The sequence below is a fragment of the Leptonychotes weddellii genome, chromosome 7, assembly GCF_054177405.1.
Source record: "Leptonychotes weddellii isolate Sample4059 chromosome 7, ASM5417740v2, whole genome shotgun sequence".
Lineage (NCBI taxonomy): Eukaryota > Metazoa > Chordata > Mammalia > Carnivora > Phocidae > Leptonychotes > Leptonychotes weddellii.
In genome coordinates this window covers 948,686-966,963 of record NC_138375.1, presented here as the reverse complement: position 1 = coordinate 966,963, position 18,278 = coordinate 948,686, and the positions used below count along the sequence as shown (strand labels likewise).

The following is an 18,278-nucleotide window of genomic DNA, read 5'->3' as shown; positions in this document are numbered from 1 at the left end:
GCAGGGCCGGGGGCACACGGGAGGGGGGCGGGTGACGAGGTCCGCGCAGGGCGGAGCCCGGACCTGGTGCTTCTGGTGAGGGGTCCTGATGCCCTTCCCGGCCTCTGGTACCGCCCTTCTCCAGGGGCGCCTTGCAAGAGGCCTGCTACGACTGTTGGTTTAAAGCCCACACGTTCCCTGGAAGTGGATATTATCAACCCCATTTTAGTTTGAGAAAATGGAAAATCAGAGATATTAATGGACTTGCTCACGGCCATGACCCGATGAAGATACAATTAGGTCTCTATGGGTGCAGGTGCATCAGCGGGAGACGACGCCCCGCTGCTTCTCGGGGATGGGGGAGCCCCGCGGTGCAGGACGCAGCCTGCCCTCCAGCTGGGCAGTGAAGGGCCGCCGCGGCCCCGCTGGACTCTCGGAAGTCGGCTGCCAAGCGTCCGGGAGTCGTCAGCCCGGGGCCCTGCGGCGCCCCCTCGCTCGCCCGACCTCCACCGGGGCCCCTGCTGGCGCCCGCCTGCCTGTCCGCATCGCCGCCTGCAGAACCACGGCCCACATCTGTCTTCCCAGCTCTGGGCATTTTTTTTTTTTAAAGAGAGAATGGAAAGGAATTTTAAAAAAGAAAAAAAAGGGGCGAGAGGCAAAGGAGATGCAGGAGATAGAAGGCGCACGTGCCCGACAAAGAGACTATGACATAGTCAAATTTTATTAATGGCTCGCCCATATGCATTCAGAGGATAATTAACTATGCACAGGTGAAATTAGCTGATAGGAGTGGCTGTCTTGAGCAAATCGAATGAGCTCCGATTATATCAATAGTTTTCAACCAGTGTCCCTGGTTATCAAACCATCAAATAAATTTGTCCACTCTCTTCCTTTAGGGGGAAAAACTTTAATTATCCAGCCCTCGCGTATGGCAGGTCATTAATAAAACCTAGTTATCAGGCTGCAGGTTCCGGAGTTTTACTGTTACCCATCTTTTATCTAAATAAACATTTGGGAAATGTCCTTAAAATTATTATAGATACTTTGCCCCTGCCCCACAATAGGAATTTCTAAATGGAACCCAACTGCATTTGACTACACAGTACGTGGTGTCCCATCTGCCCGCCGGCCCCCGGGACGGGGACCCCGGAGCTGGGCTGCACCCGCCTTGATGGATCTGGCCGACCTGCAAATGCAGATAAGGGGAACCGCCAAACGGCTGCTTCTCCTTAATGTATATTTACGCAGCCTTTATGTTATGCATGCGTTCTTTATTTTCGCGCCACATATATCAATGACAAACGGAAGAATTGAACGGCCAGTATAACATAGAAGGGGTCTCTTGGTCCTCCTTCCGAAGGTGCAGTATCTAGACAGTGTTCTTTTATTTTAAAAAAAGAATGCTTTCAAGTCTTTTCTTATTTCATCTCCAATAAAGTCATGGTCCCTCTAGAGAAGCCTTCGTGACTGATCTGTTTGCGTTATCACATACAAAAGCGTGTCAGGATTGTGGCGTGGGTTTGCCCTCGGACGGGCAGTGTTCCGGACAGGACTCACAAAACCCAGGCCAGCGACGAAGCAGGAAACCAGTGCCCACGGGGCACGATGACGAGCGTTTCCCTCTGTGCCGACGGCAGGGTTCGACCACGAGTTCATGGAGGCACCCCACTTCCAGGGCCACGTGCAAAGATTTTACCAAATCCTTGGCCTGTCCCACACGGTGACTGGGGGTCAGTGGCTCGAGAAGCTAAGACCAAATGCATCACAAATGGTTAGAGATAGGTGGCCCCCAGCAGGGGTGGAGGCTTGGGGTGACCACGGCGTGACAAAGCAGGGGAAGGAGGACGGGCGCCCGGAGGTGGTCGTGGTGGGGTGGGTGCGGAGCTCGCAGGCCTCCTCTTCTCCTCCAGGCTGCTGGTAACTCAGCCCTCAGGACCCATCTGGCCCCTTGGCGCTCAGACTGTACATGGCCCAAATAAATTTCCTAGGACAAAAAGGTTCGGTCAGTATGCGCATGACACAGAGTTTACAGTGCACGTCTAAGAGTAATGTTCACAACTATCTCCCCTAGTTAATTCTTGCTGCTGTAAGGGCCCTGACATGGAATGCTGGCTGACCTCAAAAGGTGGGATGGATCTCCCTGGATCTCAGGGTCTGAAGCACTCCGGACCTCTTTAGGCTGAGCTCCGCGGAGCGCCGGCCACCCCTTGGTGGTCCATTGGGCCTGGGCGTCTGTCCTGAGAGAGACCCACAGAGCAGGGGGTGCCGCACCCCGAACCGAAGACTGGAGCCTGCGTCTGGCCCCTCTCGGCACCTCGGGCACCAGTGGTCCATCCCACAAGGGATGTGGAGAAACCGAGGGTGCAGGGGATACCCTTATCCCGATGTAAACTGCTCTTCCCGAGTTTGAAGAAAGAGCTCAGCTGTGGGTCCAGAGAATTTCATTTTCCTCCCCTTGATGCTGAATCCCAAACCCTACCCAGCTCAAGCCTGAATATACCCGGATATGTACATCGTATCTCCTGCCTCAGGCCATCAGCTCCGCCATCTCAGCAAGGGAAACCTTTCTCACCATTCTGGAGGCCGGGAGTCCAAACCCAAGAGTCACGATCGGTTCTGCGTATGCGGCAGTCCTGTCTAAACATCTTCATGCAAAACCTCGGGCTCCCATCCCCCGCAAACTAAGAGAGGGCTTTGGGGAGCCAGGGGCTCAGGTGGAGTGTGCTGATCACTTCAGACCTGTTTGGCTTGATTGTGGTGGGATTTTCCTCCCTGAAACCCAAGCTGGCTTGGAAGTTCTGCAGCTCTGATCACCAGCATGACCCCATCTGCCCATTCCTTCCCCCACCACCCATTACGCAAACACTTAACATTAGGAATTTAAAAGGAAAGCGGTGCTTAGAGCCCCCTGTGGAGAGCCCCCCTCCCCCTAGCTTTCAGGACCCCCTCCTGCTGATCCAGGCAGGCAGTCACCTCTCCAACCCTCTCCAGGGGCTCTGGGCCGCAGGGCAGGTCTGGGTGGGGCGGGAGGGGACCAGGAGCACAAATTTAGGCTGCAGGTGAGTGAAGCCTGAGGTCTGGGGTGGAGGGAGCCAGGCCAACGCCAAGGTGCCCCAAACCCAGAGGGGGGTGGAGGGGGCCGAGAGTGAGTGAGACAGGGAAGCAGCTCAGAGCTCACGCTGAGGGGCTCCAAGAGAGGGGCGGGTTTGCGGGCCTCACCCACCTGCCCTGAGAATCCTTCCCCCACCCTCTCCCTGTCCCAGCACTTCTGTCGGCCACTGCCCAGAAGTCTCCCCTCGGTGGGCGCCTACATGAAAGGTGGGCTCCGGGAACGGCCTGCCAGGGCGGGAGAGCCCATAGGGCTCAGTCTCAGACTGAAGCAGGGCAGACAGACCCTAGCCCAGGGGGGTCAGGTGTGCGCAGAGTGAGAAGAGGGGTCTCCAGCAGGATGGAAACAGACCAGCCCTGACCACTCCACAAAGACCCTCGCCCAAACTCTCACACGCGGGACTGCGGAGGTTCACACCCAGATCACGCTCTGATGGCCCGTCTGCCTCAGCTGGAAGCCCAGCTCGGGTTCGCTTCAGTCTGAAGCATCCACTGCTCCGGCGTCCAGACCTGCGCCATCGACACGGCCGCGGGAGCCCACGCGCCCTTCACCACGTGAGATGCACCTGCTCTGAGCCCAGATGCCAGTTTCCAAAGCTCATGCAGAAAAAAGTAAGAATATAAGTGAAATAGCTCAATAATAATTGTCTATTAAGTACATGCTGAGTGGTATTTTGCATGCACTGGATGAAATAAAATATACTATAAAAATGATCTTGCCTATTTCTTCTTGCTCAAATTGCCCATGTGGCTCATCTCATGCTTCTACTGGACCGAAGAAGTCTACAAACTCGGGGATGGAGGATGCACTCCACTCAGGAAGGAGTACCCGAGCCCAGTCGACACGGGGAAACTACTGTGGGGAACCTAGCCCAGTATTCGGCCGGCAAAGGTGACAGGCGGCGTGTTTTCCAAGACGGTGCCCAAAATGAGGGGGGAGGGAAGGAGAGAGGACAATAGAAACAGACAGAGACAGAGAGCCTGAGAGGTTGAGCAAAGCTCATGTGGGGCGTCAGCTCTTTACTTCCTCCCCCTTAGTCTGTGCCCCTGGAGGAGGATGGCAATGGGAGGGCACAAGCTCATGCAACTTTGTCTTAGCATAATTCTCTAGGAGGACTGGGGGCAGCCGGAGGGCACAGGTGATCTCCCATCACTGCAACCAGGTCAGGGGACAGGGGGAGGGCACGGGTGACCTTCCATCACTGTACAGGGATCTGGCATGTGATGTATCCCAGAAGCTCATGCAAGGCTGAACCCAGAATATGTGAGACTCTCCTTATCTACAAACAAGTAACCTTTTACCCTGGTCGTTTGGATACAGCTCTTTTTGGTTAGAGGCCACTCCTGCTATAATTTCATATTCCTAATAACACTTCCTTTTTAATCAATTTGACAAAAGTACAGCAGCTTGTGAATTTGGAGTATACATATTTCTGCTCCAGGCTTTGCCTGCTATATCCTGGCATTTACATGTTTACATTTAAAGTCTTGGCTGTGTTCTTAGGCCAATCATTTTGCATTTTGCAATTATATCTGCTCTGCTCACTGCACACTGTCTTTGGTGGTTATATAATTAAAGAGCAGAGATTTTTTCCCTTGGCTGCACAAGGTGAAAAATGTTAGCTATTTCCACACTTCAGAGAGCCAGCTGCTACAAGCATTAAAAATTACTTAAAACATAAAATTTATGGCATTGTGATCACAATGGATTGTGTTGTTGTAAATGAATTTCACTGTAAATTGCCATTTTAAATTAAAATATAGCTTATTAGGAATGGCAGGAGAGTAACACAGAAGGAAGTAAGGTTTTATATAATTGTCCCCAAAAACCTGTCCCTCCAAGAAGTGATGGTAAAGGATGTGCCAGAGGCAGCTACCGCCTCCTAGCCACGTTGGGGTTTGCAGTCGGACCTGGGGCAGACATAGTTCTCCTCCCCTCCCTGAGCGCCCCTCCCCTCCCAGCCCAGGATTTATGGAGGCTCTATGCTGGGCATCACTCGGAGGCAGGCGGAGCACCTACAAAGATGAGTAAGACACCGCCTTTCCCTGAGACAACACGGGGTCTGATGTAGGACCGGTGCCAGGTGCGTAGACAGTGGGGAAGGGGCAGTGACCGAGAGGCAAATGGGACATTCTCTGAGCAGCAGAGAAGGAGCGAGCATACTCCAGGCTACACGCAAGAGATGGCCATCTGATGGGTCAGCCTACACCGGCAGGTGTTGAAACCAACTGGAATTCAGAACCTTGGCGTTAGGAGGGATTTCCGTCAAGGGCAATACACCATTTTCTCAAGCACTTATGGAAAATGATTGCCTGTTCTCTGCTTGGACACTTCTGAGTGTGGGGAATTTGCCATTTTGTAAAATATCCCCTTTCATCTGGGGACAGGTTCAAGTATGGTCCCAGGAAAACAGCCTGAAAATCATGTCCCAATTTGTATACTTCCCCGGGAAATCTCTGGATGACTTCCAAGGGAAGCTTCGTGTAAGACACGAGGCAGGGGCTGGGGGCACATCCAGGCAGCCAGGGCATGTGGGCACAGGGGAAGAGGAGCCAAGGCAGGACTTGCTTATGCGTAAGTAATGGGAGGAAGGTGGACCCGATGGAGGGCATATTTAAAAGGGGGCTTAATTAGGATGAGGCACTGCAGCCTTTCTGGAGGTTTTTGAGCAGTGGAGGGAAAGGGTTCTGGAAGCATTTTAGTAACACTCATTCACTCTTGTCTTGGATGGAGACCTCAGAAACCATCTAACCCACTCTCACAGGCTAAGAGCTCCGGGTAAGGCTCCTGCCGCGAGACCACGTAAATGCTCAAACCCGCAGTGACTTCACGCCAGAACCTGAGCATGGCTTGCTGGCCGCCTAGACACCCCAGCATCATGTCCTCCCTGATGGAGTCCCCTGGTCCTTCCACATCTTGAAACCACCTGCTCCCCGTGTCTTGTCACACATCAGTCCAGATAGATCTAATCAAGGGGAAATGCTCATTAATTTATCCCCATATTCCCCAGACATCTATTTAGTAACCAATCAATCCTAGATGTTGTATGAGGCATAGACGGTGCAGAGGAGAACACCTGGTTCTGCCCAAAGGAAGCCTCGGCTGGATGAATGGAGATAGACAAGTGAAGATATACATGAAGTAGGAGCATTCAAGCCACGACCCAGCTGCACAGGGCGGTGGGTCCACAGTGTAGACACCATTCTAGCACAAGGGGAGATGCTCCAAAAGCCATGCTAAGGAAACAGACCCGGAGATGTAGTCTTGAAAGATGTATAAGGCTGGACAGAGAAGACAGAAGCAGGAAAATCTTTCGCAGGAGAAGGACAGCGGGGCCTTCTGTCCTGAGAAAGAGGTTAGACGTACAGGAGCTAAGGATTAGCAAGTTCGAGGAGAGGAGTCACCAGCCTTAAATCCATGTTGCCCTTCTTTCTCTGAACCCAGAAGAAAGGATGGGGAGGAAACAGATGGAGAACAGTGTATTTATATCTAGCACATTTGGGGGGATTAAGGGAATCCCATTTTTATTTTTTTTATTTTTTTTAAGATTTATTTATTTGAGAGAGCGAGAATGAGAGAGAGAGAGAGTACATGAGAGGGGGGAGGGTCAGAGGGAGAAGCAGACTCCCCGCTGAGCAGGGAGCCCGATGCGGGACTCGATCCCGGGACTCCAGGATCATGACCTGAGCCGAAGGCAGTCGCTTAACCGACTGAGCCACCCAGGCGCCCAGGGAGTCCCATTTTTATACCCCTAATTTTCTCTGGGAAAAAAAATGTGTCCCTAAGATATAGAAGTACTGAGGTAGAGGGTTCAGGAAGAACACTCAAAATATACTAGCACATTCTTGAACCAATGATCTCTTTTATTCCTTACCCACAAATGATGCAAGTGAGATACATCAATGAGTTAAAAATGATAAGGTCTCTGGGAAGCACTGTATTAGGAAAGAAGAAATAAAGATATCCCAAACAACACTGTAGATTGAAGGACAGTACAGCATTGGTGAACGTTGAGAGACTGAGAAAATCACTTCAAAGAAGAAAACTTTGGCTTTAATTTCATTGCTTACTTTTGCCTGAAAAATTTTTTTACCCTTAAGATGAAAACTTCTGGGTTTACAAGAAAGGCTGACAATTAATTAGTCTCAGCGCTTTGCAGACGTAGTCACAGTCTCCTGGCTTCCGTATTTACCGTGGAGAACTCAGGTGAAAACACCGCTTGTTGGTTTGTAACCCCCCTTCTCTCCAGGTACTTTCAAGACCTAATTGTCTTTAAATTTCACTAGACCACATTTAGGTACTGCTTTCTTTTTATATGTCTTACTTTGAATTTGTGCTTCTGGTTCGAAGGAATCATGTTTTTCATCAATTTTAGATAATTCTCAGCTAGTAACTCTCTGCATACTGACTCTCCCTCGTCTTCTCAATTATCCCTTTGTGAGGTCCAACTAGGTAACATAAGAAGCCCTCTCACTCCAGCTTCAACAGCTATCAAACTCTAGTTCACATCTTTTAATTTAAATGACTCTGTTGCATTCTGGGTAATTTTTTCAGATTTATCTTCCACTCTATTATTCTTGCTTTATCTGTGTCTTCTCTGTTACTTAACTCATCTATCAAGGTTTTATTTCTACTGTTACATATATCCATTTATAGAAGTATATATGACTATTTTGTTTCCAGTATATATGGTTGCTTCCAGTTTTTTTTAAAGATTTTATTTAATTATTTGAGAGAGAGAGAGAGCATGCACAAGCAGGGGGGAGGGGCAGAGGGAGAAGCAGACTCCCCGCTGAGCAGGGAGCCCGCCGATGCGGGGCTCCATCCCAGCACCCTGAGATCATGACCTGAGCTGAAGGCAGATGCTTAACCGACTGAGTCACCCAGGTGCCCCTGGTTGCTTCCAGGTTTTGTCCATAAAAATAAGCTTCATACTATGTTTTATCTTCTAACAGCTTTATTGAAATATAATTGACCTATGATAAACCGTACATATCGGTTTGACTGATGGGTGCAGTCGTGAAATCATTATCACCACCAAGATAACGAACATGTCCTCAGTGTGTGTGAGCCTTCACTTATCCACGGACATTTGCTTTGTTACTAATCTGGGCTAATGCAAATACAGGCACTCAGAACACCCACGTGCAAGGTTTTGTGTGGACCTCTGCTCGCATTTCTCTTGGATAAATACCTAGAAGTGAAACGACTGGGTCAGTTGGCAGGTGTATGTATAACTTTTTTTTTTTTAAGATTTATTTATTTATTTATTTGACAGAGAGAGACATAGCGAGAGAGGGAACACAAGCAGGGGGAGTGGGAGAGGGAGAAGCAGGCTTCCCGCCGAGCGGGGAGCCCGATGCGGGGCTCGATCCCAGGACCCTGGGACCATGACCTGAGCTGAAGGCAGACGCTTAACGACGGAGCCACCCAGGCGCCCCATATGTTTAACTTTTTAATCAACTTCCACACTGTGTTCCAGAGTGCCTTCATTGGAGAATTCTACCAAATCGTTTTTTTCTTACCATTTTTTATTTAAATTCTAATCAGTTAACAATAGTGTAATATTGGTTTCAGGAATAGAATTTAGTGATTCATCACTTACATATAACTCCCAGTGCTCTCTACCAAATCTCTGAAGAAGAAATTATACTATTTCTACACAAGTTCTTTCAGAAAATTGAAGAGGAGAGAATTTTTCCCCAGCTCATTTCATAGGCTCAGCATTACCTGGATACCAAAACCATACAAAGTCTTACAAGAAAACTACGGAAGAAAATCTCTCATTAACGTGAATGTAAAAACTCTAAACACAATTTTAGCAAGGACATATAAAAGAGAGAAAATTATCATGACCAAGTTCATGTCAGTATTGCAAGATGGGTTGCACATGAGAAATGCATCAAAATCACCATATTAACAAAGAAGAGAAACCATGGGACTTCAACATATCAGTTTTTAGGGACACAATTCAGTACCTAATCAGATGCCAGTAATTAAGAATTTCATTTTCTTGGGCGCCAGATATTTTGTATTTCTATAAATATTCTTGAGCTTTGGTCAAGGAAAAATCAAGTTTCCTTGAAACAGACTGATCCTTTTGGGTCTTGGGTTTAGAATGAGTCAGGGACGAGCTGTGCCATTCGCTGGGGTCGATTATTCCCTGCTCCCAAGGGAACACCCTTCCTTGTGCTCTGCTCCATGTCCCATAAATCAGGATCTCCCACTTTGCCTGGTGGGAACAGGCAGTCTCCCCAGCCCTGCAGCACGTCCAACATTTTACCTCTGATCCTCTGGGAGGTTTCTTCCTCCGGCCTCATGAGGTTTCCGCACGTCCACAGCTGATCAGCTCTCTGCTGGATACCAGTGCGGAGTAGAGACCTCGGGAGTTCTCTCTCCCCACCTCCCTTCTGTCCGGACTCTCTCCGGCAGATTCGGTGCTTCACCTGCAGGGACACTCAGCTCTGTCCCTCCTGCTGGCTGGGCGTGCCCCCCCGCTACATCTCGGCTTGGAAGCAGTCTCGGGGTGGTAAGCCGGAGGAATCTTAGGGCTCCGCTGATTTGCTGCTTGTCTCCCATGGATCACTGGCCTTCGCTGCCCAGAGTCTAGTGTCTTGTAAACCCTGTATCCATGTTGCTGTCAGGTCCTGTTGTTTCTATCTTAACCTCATTCTCGCTGCTCTGTTTTGGCCAGAATTGGTAGTCTCTATTTGGTTTTTTTAAAAATCATTTTTGTATCATCATGTTTTCCACATCTGTGGATCATCTTTTATTTACTTAAACACATCAAACTTACGTACCCTGTCTGAAAATTCCAACCTCTGCACCATCTACTTCTCTAACTCTGTTACCCCACATCGACAGTGCCTCATTTTATTATGTGCTTTTTTTTTTTTTTTTACCATCACCTCATGATGGATAGAACTTTCTTGTGGAAATTCTTCAAGACATGAGCTGAAGGTGCATTCCTTGAGAATATTTCCCTTTGTTTTTACCAGGCTCCTGGAGGTGCTAACAGTCCATGACCACTTTAAGTTCCAAGCTTGCGATTCGTAGAACACACATGTGTGAGAATTCAAGTCACAAACCCACATGAGTATTAGCCTCTGGTTTAAAATTCCAGGGATGCATCTCTTAAGACCACTGTGAGGACAAGTTGAGACAACACCTCTCATTGTTCCCGACCCATAGTAGGTATTTAATAAAGGGTTATTCCTTTCCAAAGTGTAGCAATAAAACTGTTAATAGATTTAAAAAATAAATAAATAAAAATAAAATTCCAGGGATGTCTTGCTTTCCCAACATCAAGGTCAAGTCTGGCAAACTGCCTTGTGGGACAACTTTTTCATCTGGCTCTCCTTCTCACTGGGATGTCATCCTTGCAGGTTCTAACTCCTGACCCCTCACTTTACATGGTTATCAAAATGGAAGTTCAAGACCATCCAAGACACACAGATGCCTCAGGGCATGTGCTAAATCAGACTAGCTTAACTCTCAGAGGACTGATCTATCCCACACTTGGCTTTTGAGGATTTTCCTTATTTTCTAGCCCATCTAGTAAGTTGGCTGTTTGTGGATTGGTTGGTTGAAAGTAAGAGATTACATAAATTTATGTCACCTTTCAAACTATTCCAAGCAGAATCTCTACTAGTTATCTTCATAGGCGGCCAAGACAGCTTGCCTTTGAAATCCTGGGTCTCTCCATTTCTTGCTCCTTCTTTAGGAGAAACATGTAAGCAAGCACAAATGCATTTCAATCCGTGGCTTTTGTCAGAAAACTAACTAGTGTGGCCACTCGGCCATTTGATGCCCTGTTCACAGCAGTGGCTACAGCTATGCTTTATCTCCCTCTGTAAAGCTCAATATTTGGAGCTTTCACAGAAGCGTTTCAAAATCTGTTTGTTTAGTAGGTCAGTACCCATTGTAAAAAAATGCATGTTATAAAACCATCCACTCAAGGAAAAGAGAGAAGTTAATTTTTAGTTGTATGGGGTATTCATTTATGCAGAACCCTTCGTTCTTCAGGTTTTTTGTAACTAAGTCATGACTGTATTTATTCTGCTGTTAAAATTCTTTTTGAAATTCTGCCTGGTATGTCTAGATGTAAATAGAACAAGTAGATAAAAGTAGCTAGGGGCAGGCTAACACAAGGTACGACTTCCTGCAAGACCCGCATCGTTCCTTTGGACTCTGGGTGTGAGATGTGGGGCCAGTTTCCACAGTTACCTTTGGAACCCTTCCATCTTACCCGGGGACCAATGACAAGGAATTACCTGGCAACGACAGAGACATGGCAAGTCTGGCCATCCTGCACCTGAGCAGAGTAACCAGGTTGGCAAAATGAAGATGGGAGGACAGACGACCTTCCAGTGGATGAACCGCTCCATGAAGGCACTGGAGGATTGGGGTTCGCCTCCCCAAGACAGCTGCCTTCCATGCTACTGCACGCGCCCGGGTTCTCACGGCCTCCCCGGGACACCGGAAGGTCCTCCAGCTGGGGCCCTACGTGTGAATCTCGGGGGACATCAGTGCTGCTTCCACCACATGCTCGAAGGAGAGACCACCGTGGCACACGGGCTTCAAACAGACGGTTACTCTGTTACTCGTTTGATGCCCCAGGGGCATTTTCTGTAGGTAGCAGTGCCCAGATCTGTTCCGCGTCTGAGTGTGCAGAGTGGCTGGGGAGAGGCCCTTCCCTCCCCCTCGTCTGTGGGTACTACCACACTCACTGCAGAGGACAAAGGGCTGGGACCGGCGAGTCCCCATTCGGCTTTCGGCAGAAGCAATTCTGAGCCAGGTGCGTGGTCAGCCCAGCTGCCCCGCTGTCCTCTGGTCATCCTCGGGCGTGCTGGTCCCCTTGGCTGCCTGGGCTGCAGCCCCCCGGGTGGGGCTCAGAGACAGCAGGGCTGGATCTGACGAGCACGGATGGATGACAGCAACCCCACCTGACTCAGCCTTTCGCTCCTTCCAGATGAGAATCAGCCTGTTCAGATAACCCACTCGAGCGAGTGCTACAGTCTTCTGAGGAGAACGGGGACAGGTGATTATGTAGGAACAACAGAAGAGGAACTTACAAAAGGGTGTGAGCCTTTTGCTGAGTTTGGATTTCATGCCTGAAGGACTCAGCACAAACCAACGCGCCTCGTTCATCCATCATACACTGTGCTTCAGCTCGTCAGCTGGTTAAGACCGGGCAAAACCCAGCCAGGCATTAACGGCTCATCTTCTCTACGCGGCCGAAAACCTCCCTGGTCGTTCAACGAATTCAACGATGAGAGTAACCAGAGTAGCCGGGCCCTTCTGGTCCACACCCAACTCCAACACAGACGCACACGGACCCACACACGCACATACGACACACACAGGCATCCCACACGCAGTGCACACATACCACGTAACGTGGATACACGTCTCATGTAACCTGTACGTGGAACACATGCAGCACATGCGTGCATTCTATACACACGGAGACATAAGGAAACACACCGAATACACCCCCCCACACACAGAAACACGCAATTCACACACGCTGACCCCACGTACACCCTGACTCGCGTTTGCGTGCACACCTCCCGCCAGCCATGCATGAAGGTCAGGGTTCTTGTATCTGAGAAACTGAACCACAGGCATCGGCCCTCAGATATATTTGTCTCCCAAAATGATTTCCCATGAGTTCTCTTACTGTGAACGTTTCCTCCTTGATAAAGAGAAGAAAATGACGTCACCAAGGGCTAGGTGCCCCTCTCCAGGCAGGAGAAGGGGTACTGGGATTGGTGAGGGCGCCCTGGGCCCCCGTGTGTGGACAGCAGGTGCCTGGGCCCCCGTGTGTGGACAGCAGGTGCCTGGGCCCCCGTGTGTGGACAGCAGGTGCCTGGGCCCCCGTGTGTGGACAGCAGGTGCCTGGGGCAAAAGGCACATGGCAACAGTCACTACCTGAGAATGCCCTGCGCACCAGACGGGGGATGCAGGGGCCAGCGCCCTGGGACCAGCACCGCCTTGGAAATGCGCCCTCCCCCACCCGGCACCGCCCAGCCGGCCTGTCACCTTCTCCAGGTCCCTCCGGCGCCCTGTACTAAGGCGAGTCCCATTTCATAGAAGGCAGTTGGGGCCTTAGAGCCGTGAGAGGTTCAAGTCTGTCAGAGGGCAGGTGTCCATCTCCAACTCTGCGAACTCAGCAGGACAGGCGGACCAGGGAGTGAGCGTCCTCCAGCCACTTGGGTCCAGCCCACAGCTTCGGCCAGTTCTAACCACGCACGCTGCGCTCCCAACTCTGATTTGAGGTCAGCCTCGAGGGAGGAAAGGACATTTGCTAACACCAAGGATAAATCAGCGGTTCTGCAAGTGTTTCTTTAGACCTTCCCCAGACCCTCCTGCAGAGACGTGCGCAGTCAGGCGGGCAGGCTTGGGTGCAGGCCCCGGGGGCCCCAGGACGCTGGGCACCTGCCCGTGGCGCCACCCTCTGAAAGCGGACTTAGAGAGTGGGACCCAGGCCGCTCCCAGCCCGCGGCCTTCCCGCACACTCGGGCCACTGACCGTGGCGGTGCAGGACTGCGCTCCCCGCGTCCCACTGTCCCACCAGGTGCTGCAGTAAAAGCCAGTGTTGCCAGCACTCGGGCCCTGAAACCCCAGAGCATCTTCCTTGAAGGGTCCATCCCCATAGAGCAGCACGTGGCTTTGCAAACGCATGGCTCGGGGCGTGAGAGTGAGTGATTCCCTGCACAGTTCAGCCTCAGAAAAACGGAGTCAATGATTATGAACATTATTAGCTCTGCGTCGCTCACTACAGGGGCATAAACGGGGGCCACTGTGCATCACTTTCAATCAACAACGAGGACCATGTAAGGAAAACGTGCTAAAACTGTTCACGGAGCAAGTAGATAGAAGGTGCCTCCCGAATCATTGATGAAGTTTGCTGATCGTTGACAAGTATCATTTCCCAGCTCTACAGAAAGGAAATCTTTTCATCGGCCACCTTGTCAACAGGAGCCGAGCCAAGCTGCACAGCACTGAACGTGCCGGGAAAGGGGCCCATGTGCGAGTCTGGCCTCCACGTGGCTGGATTTCCTGGTTTTCGGGAGATGGCTGGCCTCATTTAGCAACTGGCCTTAGCTTCTGGCTAGCAACTGAGGGGACTCTGACCGGCTCACTTTATTTCTGCAGATTTCGGGGGGTGATATCGGGGTTTCTTGCTGTGCAGGTCTTTGCAACACAACTGTCTTTGTGGAATTTATACATCAAACCAACACCCGTGTACCCACGACCTAAGCTAAAAAACAGAAAGCTGACATTACCTCGGACACACTTTTCATCTATACTCTAACCACCTGTGTATGCATGCATCTCCAAAAATAAATCATTTATTTCTGAAGGCCCAGGCAGCAAGCAGGCATCCAGCTGTTCATGGCCAGGCTGACGCTCCCTTGTAAGATGAGGCAGGAGAAGGGCAGCCCATCCCCCACGCCCCAGCGTAGCTGCAGCTTCCCCGGGAGCTGGTCAGAGCGAGTCCCGACAGCATGAGGCAGAGCCAGGACCTACGGGAACTGATCTCTTACAGCTCGGGTTGCTTTCTCTCAGAAAGCAAACAGAAATCTCAAAAATATACAACCATGGGCACTGCTTCCAGGCTCTTAAAGGGACTCAGCTGGCTTGAGCCTCTCGTCTGCACAGCATGGTCAGGGTCCTTGGCTCTCATGTGGACCAGGCACCACTGTCACCATGGCCTCCCTGAGCTCTCAGGCATCGGGCCACGCAGGAGCAGGCCTGGGGGGACGTGTGAGAATCACATCACGGTGTTCAGGCTCACCTGGGCTTTCTGCCCTCGAGTGAGATTGTTCATGAGCAATAGCGCTCTGTCTGGAGTCCCCTTCTTCCTTCTGGACTGACTATCACACACACACCTGGAGAAACCTGCCATCCTGGGATCAACCTTCTGCTTTCTCTGGGTGGGGTCCTTTGCCCCTTGTCCGCTGTACACGTTTCTGTCCCTTGATATGCCCTCTTGTTCCAGGGACCCAGATCCTGTGAGTGCTTGCATATAAATGTGCTGCAACCAGGCGCAGGGGCAACATCCTGATTCCCTGATGGTGGCTGGGCTGTTACAGAGCTTCCTGCAGAATTCTGTCCACTCTCTGTGCTTGTTCCCGGCCTTGCGTGGAAAGCCTCTGAAACGATGCTGATTATCGCTCTTCCTTTTATGGAAGCTCCTCTTGGCTCCCAGAGTTCCAAAAGCCACCGCGATGGGCCTTGATCTGAATCTGTTGCACCCGTTGTTCTGGGGCACCAAACGTTCTAGAAACTTGTCTTGAATTATTTTATTGATAATTTCGTTCTCTCTGATTTCTCTTTCTCTATTTCTTTTTCCTTTTTGGAATTCCTATTATTTAAATGTCGGTCCTATTTCCTATCACTTTGGAGGGTTTCTCTACATTCTACAAGATTCCTCAACTTCATCTTCTAATTGTCTTATTGCATTTGTTTTACTTCTGCTGCTTGAGTTTCTTCTGATTTCTCTTTTTCTCTTGCTGAGCGTTCCTTTCCATGACATTCAGTTTTCATTCCGTGAGGATCTTCCCTGAACTCATTGAGAAGATCAGTGATACTTGTTCATTTTTTTAAGATTCCTTATCCCCAGATGACCTTTTTCTCCAAGTTGTTCTTTGATGTTTGTTTTTTTTTGGTTTATTTGTCAGGTATTTGGTAAAATCTGCTCATGATTCAGAGTGAGGACCAAAGGGAAACTTAGTGAATAAGGGCCGTGTCCCTTGGCGGTATTTGGCGTGAGTGTCTGTGAGACTCTCCTCTGGGTCTGGCAACATTCCCCAGAGAGCAATGTTTCTGGGTACAGAAGGGACGCCCACACCCTGGTCTCCAGGACCTGTGAGTATCACCTTATTTGGAAAAAGGGTTTTTTTCATATGCAATTAAGTTAAGAATCTCGAAATGGAGCCATTATCCTGGATTATCTGGGTGGGTCCTGAACGCCATAACAAGTGTCCTTATATGAGAGAGGCAGATAAAGACAGACACACACAGAGATAGAGAGAGGGAGAGAGAAGGCCATTAGAAGATGGAGCAGGGAGATGCAGCCATGTGCCAGGGAGCACCAGGAAACACCAGGGAATGTCAGGGAGCACCAGCGAGCACCAGGGAAGACCCGGGAGCACCAGGGAACATCAGAGAGCACCAGGGAACATCAGGGAATGCCAGGGAGCACTAGGGAACATCAGGGAGCACCAGGGGACAACAGAAGCTGGAAGAAGCCAAGAATGGATTCTCCCCAAGAGCATCCAGAGGGAGCACAGCCTTGCCAACACCTTAAATGTGGACTTCTGGCCTCCAGAACAATGAATTTCTGCTCTTTAAAACACCCACCCACTTGATGGTGATTTGTTATAGCCACCTCAGGACACTGACGCATGGTCCTCATTGTGCCCGTAGAGCCCCGGGAGAGCCCTTCGGGTGTGGTTGGGGGGCAGCCTGTTCCAGCAGCTGGGCTCCCCCTCCAGAGCAGAGGCCCCTGGCTGCGCACCCACCACACAGAGTGAACCACATCTCCCAGGAGGTGAGGCGTCCCCAGGGGACCAGATGTGAGTATCTGCTTCTCAAGACTGTTCCCACCCTCATCCTTGGATTTTAACGCCTTCCCATCCCACCCCACGTAGCTGGGGTGGCCCATCTCCCAGCGCCGGATGGATTCTGAGGCATAAACCGGGCTCATTCTCCACTTTCTCACCTCCACCCCAGGATTCCACTGCCTTGATTCTAAGCAAATAACCACGTGTCTTGTCTTTCTCTCCAGCTTCTCAGTTACGCTGGTGTTTTTGTCTGCTCTCCTGTTCTCTCCACCAAAGCAGGTTTAGGTCCTTTCATAAAAACTATCTTTACTGCAGTTTTAGTGGTGTCTCAGAAGGGCTGAGGTTACACACCCCTGTCCGATCTGCTCCTGAAACCTGAAACCCACCGTAACTTTTCCAACAGTGACAACATCAGGGGTTCTCACACCTGGGGCTGGAGAGGTGGGAGGCTGGCTCACTGGAAGACAAGCTGTGAGCAGGAAGTGCGAGACACCTCCAGTCTCTTGGGCAGATGACCAAGACCATTATTACGATGTTAAAATTCACGTCTATGGCCAACTAAACCCACCGGAAATCCGAAATGTACATGTTGCTCCAATTGCTGATTTGGACCTAAAAGGCCACACTTCCTAGTCCAGGCAGAAATGATACTCCTTCTCTGTGACCACATTTAGGCCCATGGACAACCAGAAGCCCCCACCTCTAGAGACCACAGCGTGGCTGAGGCTCTCCAGCTTACCGGGTATCCACGTGGGCAAACTCCACGGCCGTTTGGCTGGAGGCCTCCTGGCCAGTGGGGTCGTGCGCAGAGGCGTCGCTCCTGCCCCACACCGAGGGGCTGACTCCAGCCTGCGGGGAAGGAGGCAGCGTGTGTGCTCGGGAGAGGCGCCCGCCAGCCGCCCGCCTGCCAGGCCCTGACCTGCAGTCGAGGGGACTCCAAGAAAGGCCTCCGCACTTTGGAGCTCGGGGCAGGGGAGCGATGGGCACAGGGCAGGCAGGGAGTCTCCCACCCCCTCATTTGCTTTCACTGCCGGAGGCCTGGTGACACTCAGACGGGCAGGCGTGTGGCCGAGCTGGCCGGGAGAGTTTGGGGACGCTGGGCCGGCCGGAAGCCCGCATTCTCACCAGGAGCCAACGTGGGGGTGATAGCAGCAGGATGTCGTGGTCGACTCTCCCTTCCCATCCGGCTTCTCCACCAAGTCCCTTGCAAAATGCGGCAGTCTAGACACAGTGCCCGCGGGCCGGGGGCAGCCCACACCCCATTGGCCTCTCCCTCTGTGAGGAGGGAGCTGCCTGAGGGGGCTTACGGGTCTGCCCAGTGTCCAGGCCCCAGATGGAGGTCCAGCTGCTGGAGAGGGGCGTCTGGAAGGTCAGCAGGGCTCCCCTCACACGCGCCGCCCCCAGCGCCCCTGCCCCGCCCACCCCACCTGCTGCACCACATCCCAGAAGCACTCTTGGCCACGAGCACACGAGGGGAGGGCACCCAGGGCCACGTTTCCTCAGAGTAGCCGCAGCTGAGGGGACTCCTTGCTAGTCTCTTCCCAGCGACAGCCAGGAGAGGTGCGTCCATGGCGCCGCAAGGACCTTCCTCACCCTCATTCCTAGCTTCTGGCGAG

At 51.1% G+C, this 18,278-nt stretch overlaps 1 protein-coding gene across 1 annotated transcript in view; it reads right to left on the bottom strand.

The window, feature by feature from the left end:
• Positions 1-12,624: 12,624 nt before the first annotated feature.
• Positions 12,625-18,278, bottom strand: part of SLC6A19 (solute carrier family 6 member 19) — a 251,713-nt gene continuing 246,059 nt past the window's right edge. Inside the window, exon 13 of the transcript XR_014146821.1 lies at positions 12,625-12,634. The gene's annotated coding sequence lies outside the window, so the exon portion shown is untranslated. The remainder of the gene's footprint in view (positions 12,635-18,278) is intronic.